Genomic DNA, 20,681 nt, shown 5'->3' with positions numbered 1-20,681 from the left:
AGGTGAAGCTGTGCCCATGTTGGGCACTATTGATGTTAAGGTGGAGCTCAATGGACAGGTGGCTAAATTGCCACTGTTTGTGGTGAGAGGTGACTACCCAACCTTAATGGGTAGGTCTTGGCTTGGGAAGATTCAGCTGAACTGGGCAGAAGTGCACCGGATGACTAAAGAAGAAACCAGTCTAACCCCTATACTAAGGAAACATGCTGCTGTTTTTGGAGATGATTTGGGAAGTATGAAGGGAATCACTGTGACATTGAACATTAAACCTGGCAGTCCACCAAAATATCTGAAAGCCCGAACTGTGCCATATGCCATCAGGCCAAAAGTTGAAGCAGACCTGGAGCGCCTGGTCACCAATGGAGTCCTAATACCAGTTACCCATAGCTCATGGGCCACTCCTATCGTTCCAATAGTGAAGAAAGATGGCTCTCTCCGGATTTGCGGTGATTTTAAAGTCACTGTCAACCCAGTGTTGTGTGCAGAGCAATACCCGCTTCCCCGCATCGATGACCTCTTCGCAGGCCTGGCTCGGGGACAAAAGTTCAGTAAGATTGATCTGAGTCAAGCATATTTACAGATGCACGTCGATGAAAAGTCCCAAGAGCTGTTGACTATTGTGACTCATAAGGGGCTTTATCGATACTGTCGCCTACCCTTCGGAATCACATCGGCTCCCGCCCTGTTCCAGAGGGCTATGGACCAGATCTTGTGTGGCTTGTCAGGAGTTCAGTGCTATCTGGATGATATCCTGGTCACTGGAAGAAATGAAGAGGATCACTTAAAGAATTTAGAGGCTACCCTACAAAGACTGGAAGAGTATGGCCTACGAGTTCGCAAAGACAAGTGTGAATTCTTCAAGCCCTCTGTTGAATATTTGGGACACATCATCGATTCTGCAGGTCTTCATAAGGCCCCTGCAAAAGTTAAAGCTATTGTGGAGGCTCCCCCACCTCGAAATGTAAGCCAGCTACGCTCATTTCTAGGACTACTGAACTATTATGGAAAGTTCATCTCACAGTTAGCCACACTGCTAAAACCACTTCATGAGCTCCTTGGGCAGAACAAGGCCTGGAAGTGGACTGAAGCCTGTGATGTTGCATTTAACAAAGCTAAGGATGCATTGTTAAATTCTGAAGTTCTAACGCACTTTGATCCATCCTTACCCCTGCAATTGGCCTGCGATGCTTCCCCTTATGGAGTGGGAGCGGTCGTGTCACACATTATGCCTTCGGGAGAAGAAAGACCTATTGCTTTTGCTTCACGCACTCTAAGCAAAGCAGAAACTAACTACGCCCAAATCGAACGTGAGGCATTAGGAATTGTTTTTGGAATTAGGAAGTTTCATCAGTACCTGTTTGGGCGAAAGTTTACTCTTCTTACAGACCATCGACCTCTGACATCAATTTTTGGACCCTACACAGGCATTCCCCCATTAGCTGCTAGTCGTATGCAACGTTGGGCATTGATACTTTCTGCACACACATATGAAATCAAATATCGGAAATCCACTCTGCACGGCAATGCAGATGGCCTCTCAAGGTTGCCTTTACCGGTCAAACATCAAGATAGTGCCCAAAAGGAAATCTTCTACTTTGAACAGGTAGAGAATACACCCATCACTGCTACTCAGATAAAGAAGGCAACCCGCGTTGACCCAATATTATCCCAAGTTATGGACCTGGTGATGCATGGAAAATCTCGACAAACCTCTCCGGTCTCACCCGACCTTGTTCCCTACATGTCCAGGCGGACGGAGTTATCGGTCCAATCTGGTTGTTTGTTGTGGGGGAGGCGTGTCATTATTCCACCACCCCTGAGATCACAGATGTTAGAACAGCTACATTCCGGTCACTGTGGAATAGTGCGCATGAAGGAAATTGCACGAAGCTATTTTTGGTGGCCTATATTGGACAGTGCTATTGAAGAGAAGGCAAAAGCTTGTATGTCATGTCAGAGTGTAAGAAATGCACCCCAGTGGGCACCCTTACACCCATGGGACTGGCCTGAAAACCTGTGGCAACGTATTCACGTTGACTTTGCTGGCCCCCTTGAAGGAAGCATGTTCTTGGTGGCAGTAGATGCCCATTCTAAATGGCCAGAAGTCTCTATAATGCAGTTCACTACTGCAGAGAGTACTATCCAAAAACTACAAGGACTCTTTAGTCGTTTTGGTCTGCCAGAACAACTTGTGAGCGACAACGGACCGCAGTTCATCTCTCAGGAGTTTCAAAATTTTATGAAGGCAAATGAGATACACCACATCACATCAGCACCATATCATCCGTCCACCAACGGATTAGCTGAAAGATTTGTGCAGACAATGAAAAACGCTTTGAAATCAGCAAAGGGACAACACTCCATTCAAAAGCGTCTGGATACCTTCTTACTTTCCTATAGAAACACACCTCATGCTACGACCCAGGCTTCCCCAGCCTTTCTAATGATGGGACGACAGCTGCGCACTTGCTTTGATCTGCTGAAACCTTCTGAACCCAGACAAACTGTGCAACATCAGCAGCAATATCAAGTAATCAGACGGGCACCCAGAGCAAAAGACCGAACCTTTAGCCCAGGGCAGCCAGTTTTGGCTCGGAATTATACTTCCAGAGCTAAATGGGTCCCGGCCACAGTCATCACTCAAACAGGACCTGTTTCCTATACAGTCCGGACTGCAGAGAATCTTACCTGGCGGCGACATGTAGATCATCTGTTGCCAGGTCATGCCAGTCTTCAGGACCCATCTGCAGTTGAGGGGTCTGACTTCACCCCTCCTGGTGAGACACCGAATCATGAGTCACCTGTTCCTGACTGTTCTCCTCCATTACTGCCGGCAGCTGAGATACCCCTTTGCCCAGCACGAGCTGATACCACCTCCTCACCTATTCATGCTGCGGACCCTGAGCCCCTAGTACTTTCGGGTGCAACAACACCAGAAGTTCGCCGTAATCCACCTAGAGACAGAAGGCCTCCTCATCGGCTGGATCTTTAGTTAGGGCGAACCCACGGTTATGGGGCAAAATAATCCCCAGGGTTTAGCTGGGAATGGAGGCAGTCTACCCTCCTTCTCTAGTTTAGTGTGTGTTTTATTTAGGGGATGTTCTTATTAGGGGGGGAGGAATATGTTGTGTATTTGGTTGTCATGGGTTTTGTTACTATGGCAACTGAGTTAGACTATTAAGGGATAGCTCAGCCGGTTTCAACCGGCTGAGTGAGCTCTCTGTTTCTGTAAATAAAATGGAGGTTTTGGTTAGCTGTCTGCTCTCTGGCCTCAAGTGATTGCTTCCTACACCGGCTGCCCCTAGGACATAACAGATATAGCTTGAGAACCTTGTCTGCCCAGGCCCTCTCAGAAAGGAGGAGGGCTGGGTTTTTTTCTTTCTTTCTTGTGTGGCTTCCAGGCAGCATATTGATGCCCTCAACCCCAAGTCACGAACAGTGCCTACCCTCTCCTCAAGAGGGTGCTAGAAAGGTATATTACAGGAGGTTTTTGTAAAGCCATGTGTTCCCAAAGGTAGGACTAGAGCATTGTGGCCTGTTACTGTTATTTTGAAAAGTAAGAGTTTGGAGTAGTATCTGTAGAAATGAACCCCACAATTAAGACTTAATTATGCAATACAACATCTCACTTAGCCTTGTAATGATGATATGTTATGATGAAAGAGTTCCTAACAGATGGCTTCAATTGTCCAAGCTCTGATGCATTGTTAATTTCAGACGGCTTCCAGAATTTAAAAGCGAACGTCTCCCTACCTTGGCAAGTCTGATCAAGCAGTAGCAATCTGCTATGGCAGGCAGGATTTGTGACAAATCAATTTGTGTATTCCCATGCAAACACACCTATGCACAAAGTGCTGCCAAATGCACAAACAGCTAAAGTGTGACTTGGACTTTTACCCCCACGCCAGGGAGTAAGAACTGTTTACCCCTGTTTGGGATACCCAGACCTGGGATCCAGGCACACAGGAGTAAATTGCGCTATTGCCCACTTATGCCTTTCCCTGGAACAGGTGGATGGAGAGGATCAGCAAATGAGCAAATGTATACAGTAACTCCTCACTTAACCTTGTAGTTATGTTCCTGAAAAATGCAACTTTAAGTGAAACAATGTTAAACGAATCCAATTGTCCCATAAGATTTAATGTAAATGCGGGGGGTTAGGTTCCAAGGAAATGTTTGGGGGGCAGACAAAAGGCATTATACTGTATACTGTATAGTACTGTACTATACTGTGGTTGGGAAGTGCCCCTGGCTTACCCCACACAGGCACAGCCTGCTGCAGGCAAGGATGCTAGGAAGCACCTTTGCAGCAGCGTGGCAGCAGCTTCCCCGGAGAACAGGCTTGGATTTTGCTGGGAATGCTCCAGGCCCGCCTCTTCCTGTCCCCGCTCCATTCCAGGCCCACCTCTTCCCACCCCCACTCCACCTCCTCTCCGGAGCACGCCACATCCCTCCCCCCCAAGTCCTAAGCACTGTCAAACAGCTGTTTAACGGCACTTAGGATTTTCTGGGAGGGAGGGGGAGGAGTGGAGATGCAGGGCTTCCCTGCTCCTCCCCCTCCCTCCCAGCACTTCGCAGTTAGGACTTTCTGGGAGGGAGGGGCAGGATCGGGGAAGCCCTGCATCTCTGCTCCTCCCACTCCCTCCCAGAAAGTCCTAAGTGCCGCCAAACAGCTGTTTGGTGGTGGGAGAAGCGCAGGGCCGGTGCAACCATTTAGGCGACCTAGGTGGTCGCATGGAGGGCTGCCTGCAGCAAATAAGGGGGGGAGGCGGCACCAGGGGAACTCCCTGCCCCAGCTCACCCCTGCCCCGCCTCCTCCCCAGCATGCCGTGGCTGCTTCACTTCTCCCGCCTCCCAGGCTTGTGGTGCCTAAGCTGATTGGCGCCGCAAGCCTGGGAGGCGGGAGAAGTGAAGCAGCGAGGGTATGCTCAGGGTGCTCATGCACGGAGCAGGGGTGAGCTGGGGCGGGGTGGGTGCCTCAGGGCAAAGAGCTGCTGCGGGGGAGGGGGTGCCTCAGGGCGGACAGGGGGAGCTGCCGTGGGGGGGCACCTCAGGGCGGGGGCACGGGTGGGGTGCAAGGTGGAAGTTTCACCTAGGGCGCAAAACATCCTTGCACCGGCCCTGGGGAAGCGCTGGGAGGGAGGGGGAGGAGGCGGAGAAGCGGAACTTGTGCAACGCTCCCTTGTAAAGTCGCTGCTCTTCCACAGAATCTTACAAGTAGGCAGCCAAAAGACATTATAAGGGAGCATTGCACAACTTTAAATGAGCATGTTCTCTAATTGAGCAGGGACGTAACATTGAAACAACGTTAAGTTGGACAACGTTAAATAAGGAGTTACTGTATTTGACAGTGTCTCTTTTAAGTACCATAAGAGAAATGCACCTTGAAGTGAGGCAAAAGAGCCCACACGGTACATTTTTAAAATCCTTTGTCCCCCTTACACCTTGTCTGAGTTGCCTTAAGCTTTGCAGAAAAATTCTACCCTATGATGAGCTGGGATGTATGAATTTTCAGATCCACTAGCGTATGTGTCAGGGCTGGCATTTTAAAATGTATAATGGGATTTTAGGGCTTGTCTAGATGGGGACATCCAGGAAAATTAATCTGAATTAACTAAGGGTGTGAATTTGAACCAGATTAGTTAAACCACATTAAATTCCTGTGTGAACACCCTCATTTGGAATTAACATGGCCTTAATCGGGTTTATTTTAAATTCAAGGCTATGTTAATTCTGAATGAGGGTGTATACACTGGGATTTAATGTGGTTTAACTAATCTGGTGCAAAATCACATATTTAGTTAATTTGGATTAATTTTCCTGGATGGCCTCGGGTATGTAAACTCTTAGTTTCAAGTGTCATTTATGGAAGGACTAGCTTCTCTCCTTTATGCCAGAGTTTCTGAAACTGTGGTCCATGTGATGATGTGTGGGCACTTGCTGGTGGTTTGCAAAACTAGCTGGACACAGGGTGCTGGCTCTCCCTCTTATTCCTGGTTGCTAAACTGTTTTCAAAGGAAGCTAAAAACAAATTGTGTACACTGGTAACATTATTTTTTCATGTTAGCAAATGCTGTATGTACAACAGTGATATTGGGTAAAACGTTCAAAAGTGTTTATGAACCCAAGTCCCATTTTCAAAAGTGACATAGGGATCAAAGTCCCATTCACTTGTATTTGACCTAAGTGCTTAAGTCACTTTTGAAAATGGATTCCTAAGCCACATAAGCACCTTTTTGAAAATTGTACTTGTTATGAGATTGCAAATGGGAGGGGAATTTGATCACTAGACAATCTTTGTATTAAAATATGGCTCTGTGGTGTACTGAAAACTATTAAAGCTACCAGTTTAAGGGCTTTCCTGGTCATGACGGCATGCTGTAGGGAAGCATGTGATTTGCATCTTCAGCCATCAGTCTGTAAACTCTGGAGCAAGATGGAGTGAGTTGTGCCTTAGATAGAAGACTACTCTCTCTTTTTTTCTCTCTCTCTCTATTTGGCGATTGTGTGTTAGTTCTGGATTCTTAGAAATAAAGTAATTTACCTTACAACCTTTCAGGAAGCATGTTTTGTTTTGTTTGTAACTCTGTATGTCTGCCATGAACATAACAGGTTCAACTATTTCATAAAAGCCTGTGAGGGATCTCTGCTAATTGAGGAGATGGGAATCTTCAGAAAGCCTCCCTCAGACTTTAAGGCTTTGATCTTGCAAACACCTAAGTATGTGAGTAACTTTACTCATATGAGAAGTCCCACTGAAGTGTGTCAGTGTCTGCAGGAGAAGGGCCTTAATGTGCTGACATTAGCGATAATGAGGAGCTTGCATGTTACATCTCAAGTGAAAGCTCTGAAAAGCAGAGCAGCTCTTTTTTGTGTGTCTTTAAAAATCACTTAAATAATCCTTACCTGTGTTACTAATAAATAACACTCATTGGGCCCTGACTCTGCAATTGGTTCCATGCCTGGGCTCAAGGGTCCATACACAGAGCTCCACTGAAGTCAAGTGGGGCCCTGAACAGGCAAAAGGATCCAGCTGTCTGGACCTGAATGCAAGATCAGGGCCTATGATGATAAAAACTGATGGCATTTAAAAACATGAATTTGCTTTTCTAAACTGCTTATGCTCTTTGTGCCAAATCCTGACATCGTTACTTGGCTCATACTCATCCACAACTTCCATGAAACAAGCAGGAGTTTTGCCTGGGTAAGGACAGAATAAAAGCTGACTAAGGTGCTGATGTTTTCATTCATTCTTTACTTCTTGTTTTTCACTTAATGAGGATGATTGAATCAGGTTGGTTAAAGTTTCATTTTTTAGCTCTCCTGTACCAGCCCGGTGCCGTAACTTTGTTTTTTCCAACACTGTAGTAGAAAACTTAAAAAAACCCCAAAACTTTTCACATTATTTTCATATCTCCACTTGCTTCTGTTCCCCTATTTGCTTGTATGCGTATGTTCATTTTTTTAAAACAAAGTCTAAATTTGGGGCCAACAGCTATTTTTAGGTGTTAGTCCCACCACGTTTAGCTGATAGAAGTCTAGTATGGCCAAACACAAGAAGAGAGAGAAGTTGCTAGACAGCAAAGGAGAGCTGCACAAAAAGAATCCCAGGGACTTCACATGGAGTCAGCCAAGTGCTAGTGTTTTGTTAACTCACCTCACTCTTTTCTACTTGGAGCATATGAGAGAAAACCCTGCTACAGTGGCACTTCATCTTCCATCTTAACAACGGAAAGGGAGGGATAGATCAGTGGTTTGAGCATTGGCCTGCTAAACCCAGGGTTGTGAGTTCAATCCTTGAGGGGGTCACTTAAGGATCTGCTGCAAAAATCAGTACTTGGCCTAGTGAAGGCAGGGGGGGCAGGACTTGATGACCTTTCAGGGTTCCTTCCAGTTCTAAGAAATAGGTATATCTCCATATATTGTATTTCCATTATGTGGGGTCTGAGCCAACCACAGTTGCACAAGAAAGGATGTTTTGAAGGATAAACATTATAAGATATCTGGCCAGAAGCATTTCTCATGAAATACATAAAATGTTAGACCCATTCATGGAAGTCTAAGCCAGGCTTCCTTACCGCTTAGGGCCTGTATAACACCCAGGTGGGACACAGAACACTTGCATTACCTTTTTATTTACAACCTTGAAAACAAGTTAATGCAATGACTGCATGGGATTTTCAGTTAGATTCTCCATATGTTTGTTCCAGCTCCAACTAAAGGGTCTCTCATCCACTCAGCAGGGCTGCAGGAACATCTTCTGGCACAGAGAACACAAAAACTCCTGCACTCTCAGTGCTCCCCCAATGACTGCAAACCTGTGTGGTGCTGGAGGGAGAGAGCAGGAAGAAGACGACTGAGTGCCTCTGTGTCTCCTTGCTGAAAGGAGATGGGCATTTCCCTGAGAACAGGATGAGATGGAGAGAACAGGCTCCCTTGAGCCCTTGTACCACAAGCTTGTTCCCCAGAGTCCCTGTTCCCTTGTCTGGACTCACAGGCCTCTCACAAATGCCAGTCCAAGGCACTCTTTGTATATAAAGTATAACTGTGGATACTTTAGCAGTCTAGTATCAGAGGGGTAGCCGTGTTTGCTGCTTTTACAGATCCAGACTAAGAGTCCTGTGGCACCTTATAGACTAACAGACGGTTTGGAGCATGAGCTTCCGTGGGTGAATACCCACTTCGTCGGATGCATCATGCTCCAAAACGTCTGTTAGTCTATAAGGTGCCACAGGACTCTTTGCTGCTTTTAGTAGTCTAGTCATGTGTATAGTCACATGGGTATACTTTAGTAGTCTAATCATTTGTCAGTAGTTGATGTACTTGAACACTATCTCTAGCACATAGGCTGGTGGGCCCTTAGCTCAGTGGGGCCTTACTGTAGTAAGTCTGAAAACCACTGCACTAAGAGGCTGATTCCACTGTGTTCATTAGACCAGCCTACATGAGGCACAAAGCTGGTGATAAAGTCCTGGGTAAGGGCTAGCTTAGGGAAAAGAATGAGATTGACGATCCTTCCCTAAGGGAGGGCAAGGTGTCCATTTCCGTCGAACAAGCTGCTGTTAGGTCGGTGTGTGACAGTTTGTGACCTTATGTTCACTAGTTTTACAAGATTACGATAAATTCTGCACAAAGTATGCCTGGTGAGGTATCACTTGAAAACTCATAATCTGCTGAACATTCTTCTCCTGGTAAAATGCGTGGCAACACTGTATGTAAAGTTATAAGATTCTAGTGTATGACTTTACAGAGACATATTCCAAGTTTAGAAAAGCAGGTAAAGACCAGTTCCTCAGAGACAAAAGGCAAACTGACACCTCAGCCAGGTGTCAGTGCAGATGAGCTGTGCGTGGTCACCTGTGCTGATGAGCTCTCCACGCTGGGGAAGCAGGAAATGAATTTCAAAAGTTTGCGGGGCTTTTCCTGTTTATCTGGCCAGTGCATCAGAGTTCAGAAGCTGTCCAGAGCGGTCACAGTGGTGCACTGTGGGATACCACCCGGAGGCCAATACCGTCAATTTGCGGCCACACTAACCCTATTCCGATATGTTAATCCTGATATTAGCGCTACTCCTCTCGTCGGGGAGGAGTACAGAAACTGATTTAAAGAGCCATTAAAATCGATATAAGGGGCCTCTTAGTGTGGACGGGTGTGGCGTTAAATCGGTTTAATGCTCCTAAAACCGGTTTAAACGCATAGTGTAGACCAGGCTTCAGATGGACTATCACTGGATTAAGTGGCCATTCTTTGGCAGGAAGAACGGTGAGAGCAAGAGATTTATGTCTTGGAAATGGAACATATAGGGGTTCCCGTTTAAACAGATTGGCTGTCACTTGAGCTGGAGATTCCTCAAAGAGGAGGAAAAGATATAAAAATGAGTTTCACAATTCACCTCTCTCCCCTCATGGCATCAATGACATCTGAAATACAAAGAACGCATCATTGAACTGGGGGAGGGATCCTGGTTGAACTGTACGCATATGGAGAGAGAAATCTTTTTGCTTTGAATTCACTTAGCTTGATAAGTTAGGTTTTAGTTTGCATTTTGCCTTTTATTTCTTTGTAACCAATTCTGACTTTTATGCCTCATTACTTGTAATAATTTAAAATTTATTTTCTGTAGTTAATAAACTTGTATTGTTTTATCTAAACCAGTGTGTGTTTGGACTGAAGTGTTTTAGGAAGCTCCATTTTGAGATAACAAGGTTGGTGCATATAATTTTCTATTAATGAAATAATGGACTTTCTATCAGCTTGTGTTGTCCAGGAGGGTGCTGGGCAGTGCAAGATGCACATTTCTGGAGACAAGTCTGGGACTACGAATCTGCTGGTGTTACTCTTCAATATAATTCAGGAGTGGCTGACCTTGAGCACTCCTATAACTCAACTGGGAGTAATTTACATGCTAGAGGGTGTGTGAGCAGGCCAGCCATGGTAGCTCTCACAGCAAAGCAGTGTAAAAGGCACCCCAAGTTGGAGAACTGAGGGGACACAGCTGTCAATCAATCCAGATTGTACCCAGGGTAATGTCACAGTCTGTGGTCAAGAAATGCTCTCCTGACGTTGTCTGTCACTTTGCCTCTAATCCATCTATTTCAGACAAGATAATAGACAATGGTAGCAAGGCACCTCCTGCATGATCTGAAATCTTTGGGTTTCTTGCTTGGAGATAATATGGAGATGGTGTTATTTTGTGTGGTTGTTTATCTCCTAGCAATAGACACGGACTGATGGTTTTGTTGATTTTTACATCTGCCAGCAAAATTTTGGTGAGTCGACCCTGAAAGGTGTGGATAGGATTGCACTTTTCTGGTTAACAAAGGAAGGGTGGCCCTGTAGCTAAGGCACTGCACTGGGACTCAGCAGTTTGGATTAAATTCCCTTTCTGCCAATCAGTACCCGTGTGACTTTGGGTAATTTACCTAAACTATCTGGGTGAGATCCTCATCCCTGCTCCATATTCTTTGTACCATGTAAAAGAGCCAGAGTGGTATCAAGGGGCCTGAAAAGCCCAGTATCCACCAAGGGAGGATTTCTGTTGATCAGGAACTGTGGAAGACAGCTGTAAGGCTGCCTCCCAGGAACCCTCTGGCAAACGCTAGTGTAGGGGGTGTGACAGGAGTGAGAACTGGACCTGCAGCCTGGAAGGCCATGAGGCTACTGTAACTTAGACTGAGGCAGTGCCATGGGACAAATGGCCCTTTGATGGGAACAAAGGCCTGGTTGCTCATGACAACCATCTGAAGTTCACCTTTGAGCAACTGGGTACTCCAGGTCTAAGTTCCCTCTAAGCTACGCGGCTGCACAGCTGTCTATTAAGCCCCACACAGGGGCTCAGGGCTGCAGTGGGGAGAGATGCCTGTCCCTCAGCAAAGACCTGCCCTGGATTTGCCATGGCCGGGGGAGAGGAGCCCCTCCCTGCCAGCCCCAGCATGGACCTGCCCTGGACTTGCCACGGCCGGGGGAGAGGAGCCCCTCCCTCCGCCTGGCCCAGCCAGAGCTGCCGCAGCCGGGGAGAGGCACCTCTTCCCTGGCCTCGAGCTGCTGTGGCGAGAGAGGGCTGGGGGGGGGTCCTCTCTCCCACTGAAGCCCCAGGGCAGCCTGTACCCCAAACCCCTCATCCTTGTCCCCACTCCAGAGCCCACACCCCCTTGCACCCCAACCCTCTGCCCCCTCTCACTCCCCGAACCCTTTGGCCCCACCCCCACCACATGAATTTTGGTATGTGCACCATCACCTCCATATTGGTGCACATACCAAAATTCATTCTGCACATGGATGTAAAAAATTAGAGGGAACACTGCGTCCAGGTGGTTGTTTATTGGCCATTTAGGAGTGGAGTGCCTGATCCCTCTAAGAAAGATATCTGAACAGTCTGGGGGCAGGGGAGTTCTCCAGGGAGGAAGTGCCTTTAGAGTAAGAATAGGCCTGTAATGGAAAAAGGTGGCTCCCAGGGTGGAGTAGCCAACTGAGAGACAACTCTGACAAAGAGACTGATAACCCTAGTTTACCAAAAGCTGCTTAGGAGGCAAAAGCTGGGCTTAGAAGGCAAAAGACTTGGGGCTGCTTTTGAGGAGGGAAGAACAAGCATTAAGAAAGAATGGACTACAGACTAAGAATAGCTCTAAAAATAAGATTTTACTTGTATTAATTTCCATTAACGGGAGCCCCTGGGTCGAGGGGTTTCTTAATGGTAAAGGTAAAAGTTTGTTTGGGCTAGTTTATACAGGGTGAAACAGAAACTGAGGCACAATCCCAGGATGTGCTCTTGGATAGGCAGGGACATAACCAGGGCTGTCTCAGGATATCTACTCATGTTGCTGAAACCCGTGCTGCTGTATTTTCAGTGCTATCTGTAGCTATGCTAGCTCGGGTAAAGCTAGTGCAGGTATGCCTACCCGAACTGCAATCACACTAAACTATGCTGGGGGATGCTCCAGCCCCCAAAGCAGCCCAGGAGGGGGCAAGAGTGGTACAAAGCCACCATAGGCATGGCTTCCCCTGGTCTGAGCTTATTGAATAGCACCCTCTGTGCCTAAAATGCTCCCCTACCTGACGGGGTACTGGATGGAATATTAATTAATTTACACTGGATTATCAAATGCTATGGTGTGGGTGTTGTGTAAGTACACAGAGGGAGATTCATATTGTAGGGGTATTCCTGGATCCCTGATTGATCCTGCAGTCCCGGGTGGCAACAGTGGCTAGAAGTATCCTTTTTCATTTGATTCCTGCTCAAAGACTAACTAATTCTCTTTTATATGGACCTTGCCTGTGTCATTCAGGCCAACTAGATTAAATTACTGATATGTACTCTACATGGAGCTATGCTGGAACACCACTTATTAGGTGATGCTGAATGCAGTGGCGTGTCAGCTTAATGGCCTTGCTTTAGGCAGATTGTTACATCAAAGACTGCACTGGTTCTTATTCACTTCTGGGTGTAATTTAATTCAAAGGTTTAAAAAACAATTTGTAAACAATGAGTGCGGAACTCATTGCCACAAGATACTATAACAGGCATAAGCTTACTAGGTTTCAAAAAAAGATTAGACATCTATATTATAAGAACATCAACTACATTAGACAGGATAAAATATTTGAGAGATATAAACCCTTATGCTTGAAGGCATAAGTCAACCACTAACTGATGAGGTTTAGGAAGAAATTTCTTCTTTGTGCAGACTATTCCATAATTGTCTAAAATGGATTTTACTCCGAAGCACTAGGTACAAGCCACTGTTGGAGACAGGGTACCAGCCTAGATGGATCACAGGTCTGATTTCTATCTTTCTGACTTTAAAATCTGGGGTGATGAGTCTACATACAAAACTAGAGTCTGTGGTAGAGAAAGGAATCTTGTGGGAAGCATGAGCCACTCATTTGCAATGGTGACACAGACGGTCTACCCAGGGGCATACTGAAAACCCAGTCAACAACTTTCCCGACAGTCATCAGGCACTCTTGGTCAAATAAAGACTATGACTGGTCATTTTTGACTGTTGTTATTCTCTTAGTGCAAAGCACCATAAGGTCACAGCACCATGAACAGTAACCACAACACATGGGAGTCATTGCCCAGCAATCTTCCTCCATGTCTTGCAATCTTTGCACAGCCTTGAGTTGTGTGCCATGCCACATCCCATCCAGTCAGCCACATTATCAAACCACACTTGTTGTGGGAACACCCTGCTGCTGGCTCCTGGCCCCAGTCCCTACAAAACTAGCTTCAGCAACCTTCCTCTGCTCATCCAGCCCACATATCCCACAAACTCAAGTTTTCTTTCTTTTGGTGATATTGGCTATCACTCCAGTTATGCTGTAAATTCAGGTGATTACCTATTTGTTAGTCATGTAAAAGGTATGGCTAATGCTCAGCAAGTGCCTGTAGCATTTCGACTTGGTAAGGCCCTAGACGTGACATTCAGCTCTTTGTGAGTGCCTCCTGCTGGGTGGGTCTGGTGCTGCAGTCTTTTTTTCTCCTGACACCCCTCTAGGTTGTCAGCCTCATTAGGCAAATCTTCAGTGGCTCAGTCCTCCAGCCAAGTGAAATCAGAAAGCCTCCTAATGTCCTGTTTCCTTAGTGTCCATGTCTTGCTTGCCTATAGCAAAACGCTGAAGACAAGAGAGTGCATCAATTTCATTTTACACTTCATAGTAATACCTTTGCTTCTGCAAATTTGGCTGACTGTTGCTGGAATAGCAGTCATGAGTCCAATTTATGTCAGATCTCTAAGTGATCTTTAGTGTCACTTGTAGTCCTGCTACCCACATATTTGAAGTGCTCAATGCACTTCAGTGCCTCTTCAGACTTGGGTAGGTATACCTTTGCCATTTCAACAGACTTAGATGTCACCATTGTAAATTTGTGTTTCTGTGTGATATCTTTAGACCTAACTTCTCTGCTTCCACTGCTACTCTTTGTCGCAATTTTTGTACCTCTTCTTGCAACAGTCCAATCAGGTCAATATCAAAAGCACAGATGACTAGTGTTTCATTCACCAAGGGGAACACTCTCCTGTAGGCTCTTAACATTTCTTCAAGAGTCAGTGATAGCATGCATCTCCGTCTGACTCCGATCCTCAGATCAAACCAATTATTCTGCTCACAAACAATGAAGCTGTCATGCTTCTGTAGAGATTTTGGCTCAGCCTTATTACATTTTTACCTACTCTGACCAGCCATAAGATTGCCTAGACAGATTTGTGCCATATGCTGTCAGATGCCTTAACAAAATCCACAAAGACATGCACCACCTTCTCATCATTCTCCAGCACTTTCTCACATAGTGCATGCAGATTGAATATTTATTTGCTCCACCCATAGTTGAGCTATGTGAGTTGAGAGAAACAGAATCTTGAAATATGCTGGATGCTCTTGCCCACTCTCTTTCATAGATTATATATTCATTTTTTTTTGCACTGCCTACTTGCTTGGGAGCTCCCAATAGTTGGTTATTAACATTTTAATCTCTTATCTTTTAAACAGTAACAAGCATTATTACATCCCTCTATTCAGCTTGTGATGTTTTATCACACAAATAACACTAACAACTTCCTGGCTAAAATCTATGCTTTATGAATTACTGAACAAAATCCAACTAATTGAGTTCACACTGATGCCTGGCAAAGGGATATTAATAAGCCCAGTAACTTGTATAAATACACTAAAAGTGAAAATCACAGGCTCTTGCTCCCAGATTATATATGATGTTTATCATTATAACCCATACATTGTATATAAAATGGGCATTAAGCTAATGCAGGGGTGCTCAATATTTTTCTAACCCCCTTCCCCTCCCCCTGCAACATGCTATAAAAACTCCACAGCTCACCTGTGTCACAATAATGCGTTTTCTGCATATAAAAGCCAGGGCTGGCGTTAGGGGACAGCAAGCAGGGCAACTGCCTGGGACCTCACACCACAGGAGCCACCGCAAAGCTACATTGCTCAAGCTTCAGTCCGGGACTTAGGGGCCCGGCTTTAATCCCATGCGGTGGGGCTTCAGCTTTCTACCCTTGGCCCCAGTGAGTCTAATGCTGGCCCTGCTTGGTGGCCCCCCTGAAACCTGCTCATGGCCCCCTGGGGGGCCTCGGACCCCTGGTTGAGAACCACTGACCTAATGGACTGTGTCCCTGATCCTCAAAGTTATTTAGGCTTCTAACATTAATTTAAATCAATGGAAGTTTGAGGATCTGGGCCTGTGTGGTGGAGGAACTGTGGTCAGGCTGGAAATATGATACATAGATGGTGGAACTGCCCAAAAGTTAAAAGATTTTGGCTTGTTGTAGAAAGGCAATGCAATTGAATTATAAACTAATCTTGAGAAATCTCCCATTTTAACACAGCTAGTAGGCAAAATACTTTATTATATCTTTTTGGTCATTAGTTCTTTGAATTATTATTCCTGATGACTGCAGTAAAAGCAACGCTTCAGAGTCTGGACCAAAATTTGGGAAGCTTTAACCATGTAAAACAAATCAACAGCCTAAAATGGGATGTTTGCAACAAGTACTTAAACATGTGATTAGCCATCATTATTTAGGGTCAGATTCTTCAGATCTTAGTGGTGCAAAACTCCCATTAAGCTGACGGGGAATTTTGCTTTGTCAAACATTGTAAACTTTAGTAGGGCTGTCAAGCGGTTAAAAAAAAATTTAATCTCGATTAATCACACAATTAAAAAAAATAATCTCAATTAATTGTGTGATTATTCGCACTATTAAACAATAACAGAATACCATTTATTTAAATATTTTGGATGTTTTCTACCTATGCAAATATACTGATTTCAATTACAACACAGAATACAAAGTGTAAAGTGCTCTCTTTATATTTATTTTTAATTAAAAGTATTTGCACTGTAAAAAAACAAAACAAATAGTATTTTTCAATTCACCTGATACACCTCTACCTCGATATAACGCTGTCCTCGGGAGCCAAAAAACCTTACCGCGTTATAGGTGAAACCGTGTTATATTGAACTTGCTTTGATCTAGCAGAGTGCGCAGCCCCGCCCCCCTGGAGCACTGCTTTACCTGCGTTATAGCCAAATTTGTGTTATATTGGGTGGCGTTATATTGAGGTAGCAGTGTACAAATACTGTAGTGCAAACTCTTTATCATGGAAGTTGAACTTACAAATGTAGAATTATGTACAAAAAAACCTGCATTCAAAAATAAAACAAGGTAAACTTTTAGAGCCCACAAGTCCACTCAGTACTCTTTCTTGTTCAGCCAGTCTCTCAGACAAACAAGTTTGTTTACATTTGCAGGAGATAATGCTGCCCACTTCTTGTTTACAATGTCACCTGAAAATGAGAACAGGCATTCTCATGGCACTGTTGTAGTCGGCGTCACAAGATATTTAAGTGCCAGATGCGCTAAAGATTCATATATCCCTTCATGCTTCAACCATCGTTCTAGAGGGCATGCGTCCATGCTGATGATGGGTTCTGCTTCATAACAATCCAAAGCAGTGTAGATCGATGCATGTTCATTTTCATTATCTGAGTCAGATGCCACCAGCAGAAGGCTGATTTTCTTTTTTGGTGGTTTGGGTTCTGTAGTTTCCACATGGGAGAGTTGCTCTTTTAAGACTTCTGAAAGCACCTTGTCCCTCTCAGATTTTGGAAGGCACTTAAACCTTGGGTTGAGTGCTGTAGTTATGTACTTTCATTGCATTTTGTGAAATCTGCAATGAAAGTGTTCTTAAAATGAACAACATGTGCTGGGACATCATCTGAGACTGCTATAACATGAAATATATGGCAAAATGAAGGTAAAACAGAGGAGGAGGCATATCATTCTCCCCCAAGGAGTTCAGTCACAAATGTAATTAATTTTTTTTTTAAATGAGCATCATCAGCATGGAAGCATGTCCTCTGGAATGGTGGCTGAAGCACGAAGGGGCATATGAACATTTAGCGTATCTGGCATATAAATAAATACCTTGCAATGCCAGCTACAAAAGTGACATACCTGTTCTCACTTTCTGGTGACACTGTAAACAAGAAGAGAGCAGCATTATCTCCTGTAAATGTAAACAAACTTATTTGTCTTAGTGACTGGCTGAACAAGAAGTAGGACTGAGTGGACTTGTAAGCCCTGAAGTTTTACATTGTTCTGGTTTTGAGTGCAGTTGTGTAACAATACAAAATGTACATTTATAAGCTGCACTTTCATGATAAAGAGATTGCACTACAGTATTTGTATGAGGTGAATTGAAAAATACTATTTTTTTTATCATTTTTACAGTGCAAATATTTGTAATAAAAAATTGCAATCAAAGTGTATATTACAACACAGAATACAATATACATGAAAATGTAGAAAAACATCCAAAATATTTAATAAATTTCAATTGGTAGTCTATTGTTTAACAGTGCAATTAAAATTGTGAGTAATCTCAATTTTTTAAATCTTGATTAATTCTTTTGAGTTAATCATGTGAGTTAGCTGATTAATTGACAGCCCTAAAATTTAATCCTTATATTGAAGGAAATATGCATTGGGAAGCTCTCTCTTCTGTAGAACTTTTTACATTGAGTCAGATTCTGTCAACCTTACTCAGGTTGACTAGCATTTTACTCTTCAGGTACTCCATCTGATTTCAGTGGGACTAGGTGGGAGATGAGGTTCTACTTGGCATGCAGAAAGGTGGCAAAACTCAGCTCTTAAATTGTGCAGATTATTTCACTTTATTTCCTTTCACTATATACGTAAACTTCTAAAATGCTCTTTGTTCCATGTGACCTATTCTTTTTCATAATGGTCAGCACGTTGTGAGCTAAGAGTACTGCTTTTTACGCACAGTAGGATCATTTTATTGTTACCTCCTCTTCCCCTTTGCCTATTTTATACATCTGTTGTGTCTTGTTGCACAGCCGGCTTGACAAATCTCTGGGACAGCGATGATCTTCTCACTACGTGTTTGTACACTTCATATCACACCAAGGCTCTAGGGTTGCCAACTTTTGATTGCACAAAACCAAACACCCCTGCCCCATGCCTTCTCTGAGTCCCTGCCACTACCTTGCCCATTCTCCGAGGCCCCACCCCTGCTCACTCCATCCCCCCTCTCTCCATTGCTCACTCTCCCCCACCCTTGCTCATTTTCACCTGGCTGGGGCAGGTATTTGGGTGCGGTTTGAGGTGCAGGCTCTGGGCCTGCACTTACCTCAGGCAGCTCCCAGAAGTGGCTGCCATGTCCCTCTGGCTCCTAGGCGGAGAGGTCCGCAGGTGCCACTCCTGCAGCTCCCATTGGCTGTGTTTCCTGGCCAATGGGAGCTGCGGGGGTGGTGCTTGGCGTGGTGCCTGTGCTGGAGGCAGGGGCAGCACATGGAGCCCTCCTGGCTCCACCTGCACTTAGGAGATGGAGGGACATGATGGCCTCTTCCAGGAGCTGTGTGGAGACAGCTGCTGTAGCCAACCAGACTTTTAGCGGCCCAGTCAACGGCACTAACCAGAGCCACCAGGGTCCCTTTTTGACAGAGCATTCTGGTCAAAAACCAGATGCCTGGCAACCCTACAAGGCTCTCACCCCTGACGTGCTACTGTGCTGTAAATAAAAATACTTAGTTCTTATACAGTACTCTAGTTGTTTTAAAATATTCCATCTCACCAGAGTTCCTTCCCCACGTTGTCTGTGGGGCAGGGCTCAGTGCCCTCCCTGGTCTGCGGGGATGGCCAGGTATTTTTCCCACTCCACTTCCACTCCTAAGAGGCCCAGTCCTCCAGCTGGGCCTGGATAGTCCACTCTTCTGCGGTTGGAAATGAACAGAACAAAAGAGTAATTAATACAAGTGAATCATCCCCAAAGTGGGTAAAAGAAGCTCTCTTCCTTCAGCGGGTGTTCAGCAGGCTGCAGTCCTAAGCTAAGTTCACAAGTAAATAGAGGGGGTTAGTCCTCCCCCCGGAGAGTCAGTCTCAGCTCTTCTCTTCCTTCTGGAAGAGACCATTCTCAGTAGCCATCCCAGGCACTCCTGCCTTCAGCTGACTCCCTTTCCAGGCACCGAGGACTGAATTCAGCTCTCCCCTCATGTCTGCTTGAACCCAGAACCCTTTTACGCTCCTCTCTCCATTTTTGACCTCTCTTACAGGTGTGATGGGGCAGGGCCAGCTGAGCCCCCAGTGGCTTGTTAACCCTGTGTTGCCCAGAATGGGGTTTGCATGTCTCCTCACACACCTTTCAAGGAAAATGATGGCCAGCTTGTCCCATGCCAGGGGGCCTAGTGGTTTAAGATAACGTAATTTCTGTTTGGTTCAGACAATTAAACACCTTCCATTTGTGGCAGAATTGGTAAGATCTGAACATACATCTCCTGAGATACAAGCTCTTGCACAAAGTTGCTGTGCCTCCAGTCCCTCCACTAACCACTTGGTCAATACAAAACCAAATGCTGACAGGATGATGCTCTGGCAGCAGGTAAGGGAATTCACCATCACAAACCTGGGTAAGGTGCGTACCTACCACCCAGCAGTGAGGTTTGCAAAATTGCAGCTCTCCTTGCCTGGGTCCACAGAGTGTAAGCCCTACATGCCAAAGCATCTCACTGAAAATCAAAAGACAAAACAAAAAATCAGGAGTCCTTGGGGCACCTTAGAGACTAACAAATTTATTTGGGCTACAGGGACTCCTCGTTGTTTTTGCGGACAGAGACTAACACGACTAACCCTCTGAAACTGTCACTGAAAAGCAGTGCCCCTGTTGCAATGGCGCTAATTAATTACCTTTCCAGTCACGGTGACCTCAGCCATTGCGAGGGAGGCCGGTGCAGAGCCTGTGCCTCGGAGCAGCAGCCCCACGCCTTGCCCGCCTTCCCGCTCTGCCTCCATGGCAGGCAGGTTGTGAAATATGTTCGTGTGCCCTGCTCTGCTTGCATCACATCGCGGCTCACGAGGGAGGAGAGCGAGGCCCGGACACGCGGGCGCGGTGCGTGTCACTCAGCCGGCGCTGCAGCAGCGCGGCTTGCGGATCCGTTTGGCCCGGTGCAGGGCGCTGGATTTGCTGGGGAGGGGCAGCGAGAGAGGCGGGCGTTGCCGCCCCATTCCCGTTCCCCGCCCGCTCGCCCGCGGGAGCGCGGGGCCGTGGTGTGCGCGCGCTCTCCCCGCCCCCTGGCTCAGCGCAGCTGTCGCTGTGCAGGCGGAGGGGGCCGGCAGCAGGCTGCGGATTCCTCCAGT

At 45.7% G+C, this 20,681-nt stretch overlaps 1 long non-coding RNA gene across 1 annotated transcript; it reads right to left on the bottom strand.

Moving 5' to 3' along the window:
* Positions 1-12,215: 12,215 nt before the first annotated feature.
* LOC123366527 lies at positions 12,216-20,551 on the bottom strand. Its single transcript, XR_006578118.1, has 3 exons — positions 20,232-20,551; positions 19,123-19,261; positions 12,216-14,115 (listed from the first exon to the last, which is right to left on the bottom strand). It is a non-coding gene; the product is annotated as an uncharacterized LOC123366527 (long non-coding RNA).
* Positions 20,552-20,681: the final 130 nt, after the last annotated feature.

The sequence above is a fragment of the Mauremys mutica genome, chromosome 3 (genome assembly GCF_020497125.1).
Source record: "Mauremys mutica isolate MM-2020 ecotype Southern chromosome 3, ASM2049712v1, whole genome shotgun sequence".
Lineage (NCBI taxonomy): Eukaryota > Metazoa > Chordata > Testudines > Geoemydidae > Mauremys > Mauremys mutica.
Note: the sequence above shows the minus strand (reverse complement) of the source record. Positions and strands in the feature narration are given on the sequence as shown.